General features: G+C 48.6%; 1 protein-coding gene across 3 annotated transcripts in view; it reads right to left on the bottom strand.

Moving 5' to 3' along the window:
* Positions 1–7,762, bottom strand: part of Arhgap8 (Rho GTPase activating protein 8) — a 51,569-nt gene extending 43,807 nt beyond the window's left edge. Inside the window, exon 1 of one of the 3 annotated variants that reach the window (XM_027396151.2) lies at positions 7,663–7,762. The gene's annotated coding sequence lies outside the window, so the exon portion shown is untranslated. The remainder of the gene's footprint in view (positions 1–7,662) is intronic. The other 2 variants (XM_027396152.2, XM_027396153.2) reach the window with 2 other exon arrangements.
* Positions 7,763–13,687: the final 5,925 nt, after the last annotated feature.

Genomic DNA, 13,687 nt, shown 5'->3' with positions numbered 1-13,687 from the left:
TAGAAACACAGACGTCAGAGGAAGACATCAGGTATCCTGTAAGTCTCTGCCTCATTCCCTGGAGACATGGTCTCTCATTGGCAGACAGCAAGCCTCAGAGATCCTCCTGTCTCTGCCTGCCTCTCCAGGGCTGGGGTTACAGGTACAGAGTCACACCCAGCATTCTACAAGGGTTGGAGATCTGAACTCACTGAGCCATCTCAGCCCACTCCTGCCAATATTTTAAAACTCCTGTCCCAGACCTGCTGCAGGCACAGTGTGGCCTTTATCTCTCCTCACTCTGGAGGGGAATTCTCCATTTCCCACAGGAATGTCAACTCTCTTGGCACCGGCTCCCACGTCATAGCAATCCCATTAGGGATGATCAGAGATTCATAACTCTCTGGCTTTCTGGGTCTCCCTAGGGGGAGTAAAGTTTCACAGGGGCTCAAGACAACCCCTCTTGCTCCAAGCATGGCCAGCATAGTCAAGGCCCCTTATAAATGCCAGAGTGACAAGTCACACTGCAAACAGATTTGTCCTGCTCAGTGCTTCTGAGCCTCAGCCCTGCCCCTCAGCCTGCCTGGCTCTGCCTGTGCCCACACACAACACATCCCTGCCCATGCCCGATGCCTCCACTTGCTCCCTTTGCAGCTCCAGGAGTCTACCCTATGTGGAGACTGGGAGAGCTTCGGTCTTATTGGCCGCCAAGACCAGACAGAACAGGCAATCCAGCAACAGGCATGCTATGCAAAACAGATTCTAAACCACCCAAGGGGTCTATTTATAATTCACAGCAAAATGGTTTGTTGCTGTCAAAATGTGTTTGCATATTACACAAACAGACCCTCATAGCAATTATCTTAATGCTGTAGCTACAAATGAACACCTACTTATTTCGGGCAAATTAACACTGGATTTACCTTGAGCAGCACAGCCGGTGAGGGAGGGGGCACACAGTGGGTGTGCACACTTCCGGGGTCTCTCAGAATTTAGGAGAAGGGTCCCATCCCACCATTCCTAACCCTCTATGGTTCAGAAAGAAAGAGGCATGTGCTGGTCATATCTGCCTCAGAAACCACAGAAGGGTCCATCTTTTTGTCTCAGCCATGCTTGTGGCCACAGGCCCTCCCCCACTGCCCACTCTTTACCACCAAGGCCACGAGGATCTGGTGCTGACAAGAGGCACACACAGACTACTTACTTGTCCAGAGGGAGCAATAGGGAGCCACCAGAATCTGGGCACCAGATCCAGGGGAGATGGGGGGTTGGGGGGGTGACAGCGGTAAAGTCCTTGTGGCTAACTGGCAGAAGGCTGAAGTTCCAGGTCCCTCTTATCTACCTCCATTTTCATAGTCTGGAGCCCTTCCTATGGCCATTTGGGCACAGCTGGTACCGCTGTTACAGCTTTCACCACCCATACTCAGTGCTGGATTGGGGCCCTGGCCTTATCCTCTTCCCAAAAGATGTTGAAGCCCGGGATTCCACCCCTAGTCTCAGTCCCAAAGATCCCTGTCTTTGATTTTCTGTTGTTGTGATTAAAAAAAAAACTACTCTGAGGAGGAAAGGGTTTATTTCATCTTACACCTCCAGGTCACAGTTCGTCGTTGAGGGAAATCAAATCAGTAACTGAAGCAGGAGCCAAGGAGGAATGCTGCTTACTGACTTGCTCACTGGTTCCAATTCAGTTAGTTTGATTATATAGCCCAGGCCCAGCTACCTATGGATGTTGTACGTGCTGCCCATAGTAGGCTGGACCCTCCCACATCAATAATCAAGACAGTCCTTCACAGACACGGCCACACAGGCTGATCTGATCTGGGTGATTCCTCAGTTGAGGTTTCTCTTCCCAGGTAATTCCAGGTGTGTTGAGTTAAGAATAAAAACAGGAGATGGAGAGTGGCTTGGGGGTTAAGAGCACTGGCTACTGTTGGGCGTTGGTGGCTCATGCCTTTAACCCAGCACTCGGGAGGCAGAGGCAGGTGGATCTCTGTGAGTTCGAGGCAAATCTGATCTACAGAGCAAGTTCCAGGAAGCCTCCAAAGCAATACAGAGAAACCCTATCTCAAAAAACAAAAACAAGGGGCTGGAGAGATGGCTCAGAGGTTAAGAGCGCTGACTGCTCTTCCAGAGGTCCTGAGTTCAATTCCCAGCAACTACATGGTGGCTCACAACCATCCGTTATGAGATCTGGTGCCCTCTTCTGGTGTGCAGAAATACATGGGAGTATAATGTTGTATACATAATAAATAAATAAAATCTTTAAAAAAAAACAAAAAAACAAACAAAACAAAAGGAGCACTGACTATTCTTCTAGAGGTCCTCAGTTCAATTCCCAGCAACCACATGGTGGCTCACAACCATGGGATGTGATGTCCTCTTCAGGGATAAAGTCATACATTCAGATAGAGTACTCATAAATAAGATAAATAAATCTTTAAAAAAAAAGAATAAAAACCAAACGGAATACTCTCTGAGCACCAGACTTAACCATCCAATGCCTCCTATTTCAACTCTCTTCACGTCAGGGGCTTCCTGAAGTCCCCATGCCCCACCCAAATGCTGCCCTCTAGGAAACAAGACTGACCACTTCTACCCCATGAGCCTCAGAGGCTCTTCACACCATACTGTAGCCACCTCAGAGCCTTTGAACATACTGTACTTGTTACCTAGAACATACAGCCCCACACAAGGCAAGTGATCCATAGCCAGCCTCAACTGTCATCACTGGCTGAAGTCCAACTTGTAGTCCAGTCTGGGCTTACCAATCCTACCTCGACCTTCCCATGCTTCTTCATAGGAGTTAAGAACCATCCATAACTCCAGTTCCAGAGGCTGGCTCTGATACCCTCTTCTGGCTTCTGGGGCACTGCACATACATGGTGCACAGACATACATGTAGACAAAAACTCATACACATGAAATAAAAATAAATAAATCTTTAATAGATAATTAAGGGCTGGAGAGATGGTCCAGTAGTTAGGAACACTTACTGCTCTTTTAAAAGACTGAAGTTCAGCTCCAAGAGGAGTTCATAGCTATCTGTGACTCTAATTTCAGAGGATCCAAAAACCCTCTGGCCTCCTTGGAAACCTGCATTCATGTGCACACAGCCATATGGATACACAGGTACACAATATATGTACAAAGGAAAAATAATAACCTTTGGCAAAATGGATAAATAGGGGGCTGGAGAGATAGCTCAATAGCTGGAGAGAGTTCCTGCTTTTCTAGAGGACCTGAGCTCCACTCACAGCACCCACATCAGGTGGCTCACAACTGTCTGGAACTCCAACTCTAGGGATCTGATGCCATATTCTGGCCTCTGAAGGTACTGACCAACAGATGCGCAAATCACACACACACACACACACACACACACACACACACACACACACACACCTGCGCAGCCTGAGAGATGGGCGGCACAGCTACAAAGATCTCAGGGAGACACAGACACTGACTCAGAGCCTGTCTTGGGACCACAGAATTTCAATCTACTACAGATCACAAACCCAGCAAACCCCAGCCCAGGCATCCCATCCCTGCTGCATTGATAGTGTAGAATTTAATTTTAAGGCCAGTGGAGAAAAGGCAGAGGTGGCTTCTAGAAGTCTCCAGAATCCAGACCTGCCAAACCAGTTCCTTCTAAGAGTCCTTGTCTCCTGCCCCCTCCAACTGAAACGTCATTTCTTGCTCCCAAATTGGAACTGGCTGGCCTTCAGCAGGGAAGGGACAGCAACACACAAATTCACTGAACACTAGGCTTGCTCCCAAAGTCCACGGACAGAATGAATGCTCACAAACATGATCTCTCACAAGCTGTGTGACTTGCTTGGGGCACTCTGAAAAAATCAACTCAGTTTGACCCCTTCATAACTCTGGAGTACAGAACTTCCTAGGTGAAGAAAATAAGGAACAGAGTGCCTAGCAATTGACTCAAGGTTGCACAAACTGTGGCCAGGGTGTGGGGACCCATTCCTAGCTGTTAACCACTGCATAGCAGCCTCCACAGAACACACACACATTATCCTCCAAGCCTCAACTGCCTTAGGATGCCTGTGAGAGAGAAGATGGGTACCCAAAGCAGTGGCTTACTGAGACCCACTCACCCCACCCTACTTCAAGGAACCCAAAAACCTGGCTAAGTTCCATACAGTACCCCAGATCCAAGTCTGTCTCCACCTATAAGAACCACCCAAGAAGTTTCCAGATACCTGTGGGACCTCCTCTGCAAGCATCAAATTTAACCAAATAGTAGGGGAAGACAAGAGATGGAAAACTTATTTCTATCCCTGTGCTAACTCTGTGACATAGAATAGAAAGACATGGAAGACAATGAAGGCATGGAAAAGGAAAAGAACCCTCTCCCATGAGTCTGGATAAACTTCTCCCTAGGGACAAGTAGAATTCTAGTGCATTCAACACATACTTAAGGTCTCTCTCCACCTGGGCAGTGGTGGTACACACCTTTAATCCAACACTGGAGAGGCAGAGACAGGCAGATCTCAGTGAGTTTGAGGCCACCCTGGTCTACCAAGTGAGTTCCAGGATAGCCAGGACTATTACACAGAGAAACCATGTCTTGAAACCAAAACCAAAACAAAACAAAACAAAAAGATCTTTCTCCATTCCCAGCTCTAAACCTGCAGTTTTCTTGGACTTTCACCCAAAACTTCATTTACAGTAAAACACATCCCAAATCCTTGTGCAGTCTTAGAGGTTCTTGATTTAACTTTATCAGAATATAAATCAGAGCCACTCCATTTTACCTAGCAAAGGGGGGGGGGGAGCTTCTTAGCAACCTTTCGAGACATAACTTGAAAGGCACTAAAGTGATCTATATGGCTGATGCTAAGACACTTAGTGGCTCTCCCTTGAGAAGTCCATACCCACACGTGGATATATCTTACTCTTTCCTTGAGTGCCACTCTTCATTTTAACCCCAGCACTTAAAATTTATGTAAAAAATATATTTTAGTGAACAGTTATGATGGCACGGTGTACACATATAATCCCAGCACTCAGGAGGCAAAGACAGCAGGATTTCTGAGTTCCAGGTCAGCCTGGTTTACATAGCAAGTTCCAGGACAGTCAGGGATACACAGAGAGACCTTGTCTCAAAGCAACAACAAAAGTCTTTTAGGGGCTGGAGAGACGACTCAGCAGTTAAGAGCATGTACTGCTCTTGCAAAGGACTCAAGTTCAGCTTCTGGCACCTACATCAGGAAGCTCAAAATCTCTAGCTCCAGGAGATCTGACACCCTCTGTGGTCTCCACAGGAACCTGCCCCCCCCCCCCGTGTACACCTACCCACTCCCTCCTCACACACATATACACATAATTTAAAGTAAAACCATTTTTTTTTGAAAAGTCAGAAGAGGGTATTGGATCCACTGGAACTGGAGTTACAGGTGGCTGAGAGCTACTACATGGGAGCTGGACCATCACCCCAGCCCTTAAAAATCCTTTTAATAAACCGAAGCTCTTCATTGTGAAGCCTCCCCTTGTGTGCTTCTCTTTTCTTGAGCATCTTCCTTTCTACTTTTAACGAAACTTCCGCTCTGTTTCACACTGCCTAGTCCTGAAATTCCACTTTAAGTGGAAGCCATGGGTTCTGGATGAGGTCCCTTGAAAGACTACAGGAACTTCCTCAGGCCATTGAGGGCCAAAGTATGGAGGTGCACATCTGCCTCTCACTGCAGACATCTCTAAGGGAAGCAGTTGCCAGAGGGCTTCCAAAGTCTCCAAATTACATCAGCCTGCTCCCACAAAGGCCGGTTCCAAGCCTGGCTTTCCATTTACCAGTCTTAACACCTGTGACTCCCCTGCCTCAGTTTCCTCCTCTGTAGAAGTGGGCAGTGCCCCCCAGCATCTCAGGAGATTGGTTTGAGTGAGGAATGAGGCAATGGGCATGCAAGGATGACTTGACCTCTGCTAGGGAGCTTTACAGATGGGAAGGCTACTCCCCACAGCAATGTGGCCAGCTCAAAATCCACTCATCAGGCTAGGTGTACTAGTTCATTTTTGTAATGTCAACATTTGGAAGGTTGAGGCAGGGGAATTACATTTAGTTTAAAGCCAGCTTGGGCTAAATAGTGAGACCTGTCTCCAAACAAAATAAAATAATCAAGCTCTCCCAAATCCTCCTGAAGGTTTATCTGAGTCATGTGATCAGTGCCTGAATTTCCCCATCTGTGAAATGAGGGTGATTGAGGGATTGGGATGGGTTTCTAGTGTGGTCAGGCACCTCCTGGTGACAGATTTTGGCTATCCTATTATACTTTAGTTTATTATTAGAGACAGGGTCTCACTCACCCAGGCTGGCTTCAAACTCACTGTGTAGTCAAGGGTGACTTTCTCACTTTGTTAAGTGCTGGGGTTACAGCCTGGGGCCACCACACATATGGTTTATGTGTCACAGGGAAACAAACACAGGGCTTTATGTATGTTAGGCAGGGGTACTATTAACTTAGCCTCATTACTAGCCCTGTCATACTCTTTAACTAAAATCACCTCTGTCCATTATTGACAGGCTACCCCAAAACTGCACTCATAGACACCAGGACTCATAGGGTGATTAGCCAGGAGAGCCCCCAACCTTACACAGCTCTCCGAAGTTGCACTTTACTGTGAGCTGATCCAAGCACATAGCTTGGTCAAGCCCATTTCGACCTCTCCTGGACCTCCCAGAAACCTAAGGGCCACATCCCATCTGCCTATCTCCCACCCATTTTCCAGCTCAGCTGCAGCCTCCTCCAGAAAAGTCCCCACACTCCCCTGGCTTCGATCACCGAAAGCTGATTCTGGGTTTTCCTGAGAGCTGGAAACTCGCAGGAGGCTGACTCGACCTCTGCGAGTAGCTGTGCTCAGACTTCCAGTCCCCTGCCCCCTCCCCCATCCCGGCGCTGACTGGGGGCAGGGTTTGGCAGGGCATTCCACAAGGAACTCCCAAGCATATCTTGAAACAACAGAGGCCAATGAAGGTTGCCTACTTTCCAAACTGTTGAGTTGAACTGAGTTTTCACCTGGACTCAAGTTCGCCATGACTCTCGGTGGCAGCGCGCACTAAACAGAACCTGCTCGCCTCAGCGCAGAACCTGTCTGCAGCCTAGGACCGCCAGGCCCTTTCCCCACCCAAGCCAACCTGACGAAGGAATGCCACCCCTCCCCCCTGGTGTCCTCCGCAGTTTCCCCAGCACAGCCCCGGCGGCCAGCAACATTCTCGGGAGGCTTTTGCCAGGTTTGGGAAAGCGAAAGAAGCCCGCGCAGGCTGCCCTGCCCAAATGGGACCTTCCGAGGCTCCCGGCCAATAAATCCTGGGAGTTGCACCCAGCGTGACAAAATGACCAAACAGACCCCAGCCTCAGGCCCCACGTGCATCCATCCTCAGCTCCAGCCCCTGCCTCGGTGTTCCCGCCTATGAAACGGGAATGACGCTACCATGCATGACGCGCTCAGGTTTGGTAAGGAAGCACAGGGGCCAGTGTCAGGTGCTGACTCCGGTGATCCAAAGGGGACCGAACCCGTGTACGAAGGAAACGAGGAAGGCAGGGGACACAGAGGGCGGGACAGAAGGGGGAGTGGAGAGACAGCCAGGGAAAGGAGGAGTGGGAAGATGTCGAGGTCAGGGGCACAGGAGCCGCGACTCCCCATTCAAGCAGTTCTCCCAGGGATACTCACCGGACCACCGAGCAGCTCACCTGGCCTCAGCAACTCCAGCGGCTCACCTGGCCAGCCCTGGGCAGGCACCTCCCCGGCAGGCCCCTTCTCGACAGGCCCCGCCCAAAGTCAGAAAGCACTCAGCCTGGATTCCTCAGAGTGGGCGGGACAAGGGCTTGTGCCTCTGGCTCTAGGCGGGAGGGAGCTGAGGGACACTGGCCCTGTGTGGCCTCCACACTCACTGCCAGTCCACACATTTACCTTCATTCGGGATGCGCCGGATGAGACGGGAAACTGAAGATCTGTGCTGAGTTAGGAAACTGAGCCCGCATCCGGGATCGCCCGACCCGCAGTCCCAAGCCTGACTCAGGCTGCGGGTACGTTGCCTCTGCCCTCGGTGCTTCTCTGCCCGAGAAATGAAGCCAGGGCTGGAGACTCAGAACCATTCCCACACCCCTGTGACTTGCCTCAAGTCACAAAAAGGCCTTGATGTCCTAGGGAGAGCAGACCAGAGGTAGAGGGAGGCTTTACCAGCACTGCCTCCAGGCCACTGCTTCCTCCACTTCCTGATGTCATGCTGGGCCGGCACCTTTTTCCATCTACATCTCATCTCCTGCATACACTTGCTGTCCATCAACCTAACCTACAGCCCTGATGACCCCCAGCTCTGATCCCAATTCCAAGCTCAGGCTGCTAGCTCTCCCCTGGATACCCAGCCTCTGGAGCAACACACTCACCGGCTACCCAACCCCTCCCCATCTCATTGTTCCAGCGGGGGGGGGGGTCCAGCCTATGTATGGTCCACTCTCAAGCCCTGATAGCTCCTTCAAAGTATGTCACAGTACCGCCACTTTCCCACTGAGTTGAGTTAGTGATCTCCTGGCTCCTTTCCTTGCATCCTGTCTATCCGTTCCCACACAGGGTCCAGGTGTCCCTTTCTGAGAAACTTGAAGTTTCTCCTATCCAGTAGATGAGGCAGCTCCACTGGCCAGCTGCCCTGCATGGAGGGGACATGGTCCCAAGGAACCTTTGTAGAGTTGCTAAAACAGTGTGATATTGACACCACCCACCTCTAGAGGGTATAGAGACCTCAGAGGACAGTCAGTATAAGCCACCACCTCCTGCTTCCAGAGGTGATTGGGCCTCAGGCAAGCAGCACAGGCCACATGGATGACTGACTCCTCCAGTGGGTCTGTTGGAATTTGCTGGATGGTGGGAAAGAAAAAATACTACTGCACCCTAGTAGAGGAAGCTTGGCTCACTGCGGACATCTCCACCCTCCTCTCCTGAGCCCATACTTGAAGGCCCTATAGCAAAAGACCCCTTAACAAATGGGTAATGTGCCAAATTATTTCATGTAAGATTCTGAATTTTTTAAATTTATTTTTATTTCATATGTGTGGGTGTTTTGCCTTCAGGCATATGCATTCACTGCCCATGGAGGTCAGAAAAAAGCATCAGATCCCCTGGAACTGGAATTACAGGTTGTGAGCTGCCATGTGGACTTATGGATGCTGGAAACTGAATTCGGGTCCGTTCTGTTTGTTTTTTTCTGTTTTTGTTTGTTTGTTTTTGTTTTCTCGAGACAGGGTTTTTCTGTAGCTTTGGAGGCTGTCCTGGAACTTGCTCTGTAGACCAGGTTGGTCTTGAACTCACAGAGATCCACCTACCTCTGCCTCCCGAGTGCTGGGATTAAAGGTATGTGCCACCACTGCCAGATTTAGCAGCCAATGTTCTTAACCAATGAGCCATCCCCACCGTTCCATTTCATGTAAGTTTCGCAGGACATAGGAAACTTCCTAAAGAAAGGAAGACCCAGAAACAGGTACATTATGTAGTTTCATTCTTGGGTTTGAGGAAGGGTATTAGTTAGGAAGGAATATGATTGGCGGGCAAAAGATCATGGCCTAATGTTAATAAACTGGAGGAAGTTTATGTCCCCATTACCCAGGTACCTCTGGGTGTAATGAGATAGATACCTACCTCTCGTGGGCTCTTGTGACCTGGTAAGGGGAGAAAGGAAAGGGAAGGATGGAAGCCCCATATCAGTTCCTTGTGTTGCTGCTGTGACAAATGCCCATGACAGAAACAGCTTAAGGATGAAGGGTTCATTTTGGCTCACAGTTTGGGGGAACAACACGGTAGCAGTGGTGAGAGATATTCTGATACATGGCTCACTTTTCTTTCTTTTCTTTTTATATTTAGTAAGTGGGAATGTATGTGTGTGTGTGTGTAGAGGCCTGGGAACTGGAGTTACAGACAAAGTGGGCCACCCAACCATGGTGCTGGGAGTAGAACTCAGGTCCTCTACAAGAGAAGAAAGCTCTCTTAATGGCAGAGCCATCTCTCTGCCCTTCCCTTCACTTTGGGACCGCAGTGCACGTGTCCTCCCTCCTAGGTCTCTGGCATCATGCCCAGCAATGTCTCCTAAGTTGAATCTCAATCCTTCATACCATCATTGCTCCTTCCTGTATCAACTTTCCCAAGTGCATTGTTTAGGGGCACATCACTGAATCCACATCACTAGCCATCTGGTCACCACGGTGGAATCTAGGCTTAGAATGAGGTAGACTTGGTAAGGACCTGAGTCTGTGCTAACACTGCACATTTCCTGGGTCAAACCTGCTCTGAAGCCTTCTTACTTTGGCTGCATGCACCCACACCATCTATTATTACTGTTTGGGCTTGAGTTTTTTATTCCACAGGATTCAAAGCATCCTGATGGAAAATCAGCCATTTTATTTTTTTCCTGGCAATACCAGGAATTGAACCTGGTGTCTTGCACATGCCAGGCAAGGTGCTCTGCCACTGCTCTGGCTTTTTATCCAAGTGACCAAGTTCTCTCTCTGATAAAGCTAGCAGCAGGGGAAAAATTATCCCAGGGGAGGAGAATAATTGGCTAAGTCTAAGATACACTGTATTACCCAGGGTTCTCTAGAGGAACAGTACTGATAGAACACATGCATTTGAAGGGAATTTATCAGAATAGCTTACAGGTTGTGGTCCAGCCTGTCCAACAATGAATGTTTACCAACAGAAGTTCCAAGAATCCAGTAGTTGTTCAATCCATGAGACTGGATGTCTCAATGGATCCTCACTGGGATCCCAAAGAAGCAGTCTCTAGATCCAGATTCAACTCCCAGCAACCACATGGTGGCTCACAATCATCTGTAGTGAGAGCTGGTGCCCTCTACTGGCATACAGGTGTATGTGCAGGCAGAAGACTACAAGAAATAAATTAATCTTAAAAAAAAAAAAAGCAGACTGTAATTTGAGTAAAGGAATGGACTTGCTAGCAAGAGCAGGCAGGCAAAGAGAGCAAGCTTCCTTCTTCCATGCCCTCTACCATGCCAGGAGAAGGGGTGGCCCAGATTAAAGGTGGATCTTCCCACCTCAAAAGATGCAGTTCTAGATTAAAGAGGGTCTTCCCATTTCAAGAGACTTAATTAAGAAAACAAAACAAAACAAAACAAAACAAAAAAACCTCACAGATGTGCCCAGCCATTTGGGATTTAGTTAATTCCAGGTGTAGTCAAGTTGACAATTAAGAATAGCCATCACACACACACACACACACACACACACACACACACACACACACACGCCACTAAAACACACACAGTAAACCAACCATCTATAGTGACTTCATGGCCAGGAGTGCAAATGTGTGTGCACTACCGTTGACACAAAAGGGTAGAGGCCCTGAAAGGAGCTGCACACCAGGCACTCCCCTTTCTTTCTTCTGTAGAATCAGGCAGTTGGATTTTCCCTTCTGTTTCTATAACAATAACTTTGTGTTTCAAAGGCTCTGCCATTAAAAAAAAAAAAAAAAAAAAGAATAGTAATGAGAAATGAAGAGCTACTACCGAATGGTGTTCCAGTTGCCTTTATTGAGTTTGTTCTTACGCATGTTTATGAAGTCCGATGCCCCTTCTTTTGAAAGCAGCAAATTCTAAGTTAATGAGCATGCTGAGGTGGAGCACAGGAGACAGGAGGGAAAAAAAAAAAAACCGGGCCACCAGCCTCGGTCCTGGATTTCCTGTTTGTGTTCTCCCCAGTGGCTCGCCCAGCCAGCTGCGGGGAGCTGCAATCTTCTTATAGCCAGGAAACCTGCATTTCCGCGCTGCTGACGCATGGGGACAGGCGGGCAGAAAGGAATCTGGGCTTCCTGCAGCCACTCCCTCTGCTGGCCAAGCCTCTGGAACCCATCGATCACAGGCCTGCTTTCCCCTGGTAGCCAAGTGCCATGCTCCCATTTCTGAGCAGAGGCGGGGGCTGACAGCACAGCGATGAACTCTGGTGCATTCTCCATGGTGTTCTCTGGGACCCTATGGCCCAACATGAAAACCCCTTACATCTCCAGTCTAGGGGGCCTCTGCTCTGGATACCCTAACCCTAAAAACCAGTTACTACCTCAAAGAGAATACTTGTTTATTCTAAAGTCAAATATGAGCAATGCCAATGTGGCATGGTTGCATGAAGTTCTTACAGGAACAGAACAAAGAAAGTCATAAATCAGCACAATGGTGGGAAAATCAGGTAGGCGAGTTCCACAAAGCCTGGTGATCTCTGCTCAGACCTCAGATGCTATCTGATGACATTCTTGAACTTTTGGGTTGAGGGGAGGATAGGGGTCTGTTGTTAGCACATCCCCAAAGGGCTCATGGGATAGTCATAAGGACACAGAGGAGGGCAATGAATGACTTGTGTGTGATAACTTGGCTCTGGGTCTGGAACATTCCAATCCCTCCACACCAGCCTTACAGGTGCAGGGTCTTCTCAGGAACTTCAGTTCATTCCTGTTTGACCAGAGTGTCCACCGGTGTCCTAGGCTGGTACTCTAGCTCTTCAAATGCCCGTGTTATCAAAGAATTCTCACCTCATAGGCATTTGTCTTGGTTAAGTTTCTTTTGCTGTGATAAAGACCATGACCAAAGACAATTTGGGGAAGATTTATCTCAGCTCACATACCCTGATCACAGTCCATCAGGAAAGTCAGAGCAGGAATTCAAAGCAGGAACCTGGAGGCAGAAACTAAAGCAGAAGCCATGGAGGAAACTGCTTACTGGCTTGGTCCTCATGGCTGTTCAGTTTGTTTGTTTGTTTGTTTATGGTGGTGGTTGTGGTGGTGGTGGTGAGGAGTGTTCCAGACAGTGTTTTTCTATGTAGTTCTGGCTGCCTGGCTGTCCTAGAACTTGATCTGTAGACCAGGCTCACCTCAAACTCAGAGATCTGCTTGCCTCCGCCTCTGGAGTGTTGGGATTAAAGGTGTGCACCACCACTGCCCGGCTACAGTTCACTTTCTTATGTCACCTGTCCAGAGATGGCACCATCCACAGTTTCCTGGACCTCCCACACCAATCATCAATTAAGAAAATGTCACGTAGGCTTGCCTACAATTTGATCTAAAGGGGCATTTCCCAATTGAGGTTCCCTTTTCTCAGCTGACACTAACTTGTGTCAAGTTGACATAAAACTAACTAGACAGTCTCATTGATGGAAATGACCTAACCATTATTTGACCCAGGCTCCTTTGCCACCAGGGCATGGACAGTGACAGGCTCCACCATGGTGAGGTACACTCTAAGAGAGGGGCTGACACATTGTACTAAGGAAACCACTTCGTCCAGTGTGTGTGTGTGTGGTGTGTGTGTGTGTGTGTGTGTGTGTGTGTGTGTGTGTGTGTGTGTGTGTGTAGCAGGCACGTAGGCCCTTGTGCTCACAGATAAGCACTAGGGGAACCAGGAATTTTAAACACACAGGATTGTCTCTTCAAGGGAACAGATGAACAGCCTGTTTTCTGTCCAGAAGACTGGGAGTAGACACAGTTAATAGCCTGGAGACCTTTGTGCTGCTGTCTGTGCAGCCAGGCTTTCCTCCCCCAGACCCTTATCTTAAGCTGGTTTTCTCAATCAATCTGCAGAACCTATTTTTACAGACGATGTCACTTTACAAAGGGTTTCGACATAGTCATGTCTTAAACTTTGTTGTGCACATGAGATTGAGTTCATCATCACCAGGAAATTTCATCAAATTGTGCTGTGCT

This window comes from Cricetulus griseus, chromosome 2 (assembly GCF_003668045.3).
Source record: "Cricetulus griseus strain 17A/GY chromosome 2, alternate assembly CriGri-PICRH-1.0, whole genome shotgun sequence".
Taxonomy (NCBI): domain Eukaryota; kingdom Metazoa; phylum Chordata; class Mammalia; order Rodentia; family Cricetidae; genus Cricetulus; species Cricetulus griseus.
Note: the sequence above shows the minus strand (reverse complement) of the source record. Positions and strands in the feature narration are given on the sequence as shown.